This window comes from Chrysochloris asiatica, unplaced genomic scaffold, assembly GCF_000296735.1.
Source record: "Chrysochloris asiatica unplaced genomic scaffold, ChrAsi1.0 scaffold00426, whole genome shotgun sequence".
NCBI lineage: Eukaryota > Metazoa > Chordata > Mammalia > Afrosoricida > Chrysochloridae > Chrysochloris > Chrysochloris asiatica.
Window position 1 is genome coordinate 134,420 of NW_006408944.1, and position 1,679 is coordinate 136,098.

A 1,679-nucleotide genomic window follows, 5' to 3' on the forward strand; every position below is an offset into this window, starting at 1 on the left:
TTTTTAGAGTTCTCTGGGGTCACAACCTATGGAAAGGAGGGAAAGGAGAGGCAGAATTTGCTAGAACTCAAACCATGATGAAAGCCTAAATAACAACTTCAGCTGAACGCAAAGTGTATAGCATTTATACCTCTACTTTCTTCTTTCAATGTATGTCCAATACATTGAAGGGGATATTTTGTGCTATATGATACAAAATAATGATTGAATGTCTGAATAATGTCTGATAAAAGCACTTCTAACAGTTGGAGCAACAAGTCAGCCTTTGAATGTTAATTTGTATGGTATATTTCTATGTGTCTCACAATCTCTATTAATCCACATATCTAAATTACCATTGACAGTGCAAAGTTTGTACACAAGACCATTAAATAATGTTAAAGGTTGTTCAACTATCAATGCATGCCATTGATGATAGAAGAACAAGTAATTATAAAATAATCAGTGTTTCACCTCCAAATGACAGAATGTGGTAGCAAAAAACATAAAAAAAAAAAAAAAGGAATTGATGCAAGTCACATATCTGATATTAAAAACCCTAAACTTCATTGTACAAATATATAAGTATTATTTCTATCAATAATAACTTTTATTTATTTTTACTATATATTGTTGCTCAAAATCAATATAAGTATATTTTGCAATGAAATATTTTACACTTTAGAATATGTACAGCAGTTTTAAAAAAATAGTCCCTGGACTTGCAGCATTAGCCCTACTTGGGTACTTAGAGATGCAAATTCTTGGGTGCTTCCTTAGTGTGACTTAATCTGAAATTCTGGGATGGAGCAAATGCTCTGGATTTTAATAAGTCTTTTTGGTGATTTTAAAGATTGAGAATCACTGGAATATAGTTATAGGGATAAATAGGAAAATAGAGTATTTTATTTTACATCTGAGAAATTGACAACATGCAAAAATTAAGCAACCCATCAGTAAACTTGTAGATGTAACAAACACAGGTTTTTTTTAAGAGTATTTGAAAAAGATGGCTATCAATGGGAGAAAAAAAAGAAGAAGAAAAATGTTAGAAGCATTTCTTAAATTTCAAAATCCAAAACTGCTAAGTCACCAGTTAAGACCATCTTTAGCATTTATTTTAATATTTTTTGTAGAACTCCAGTGTACATTTTATTTATTTGTGCCACGTACATATTTCCTTAATAATTACATTTAAGTGACATAATGCATAGACAGTGCTTTAATTTTTATTTTGTTTTCTGCTATACACAGATTTTATGATATTTATTTGAATGTCTTATATGCTATCAAATAATTCTATCTTTTATTGCTTCCCATGTAGCTATGTAAAGCTCTTTCCCTCATTTTTGTATGGTACCTGGATACTAAGCAGAGATTAAAATGTTAGACTAAAAATTAAAATGTTGGTTGTTTGAACTCACTAGCAACTCCATCGTAGAAAGATGAATTATTTTACCACTATAGAGAGATTATTATAATAAATATTATTAGCTATGAATCGGTACCTTATGACAAAAAAACAAGAATTATTGCCTTGAAAAACCCTATGAGGCTGGTCTACTCTAACATTTTGTGTCATTATGAGTTGGAATCTACTTAAAGGAAGAAAAAAATAACAATTTTAACATGACTATTAGAAAAATTACATATTTGTTTAAATTAATGTGCACGAAAAAAGTTCATCTAAAATGGGCAGA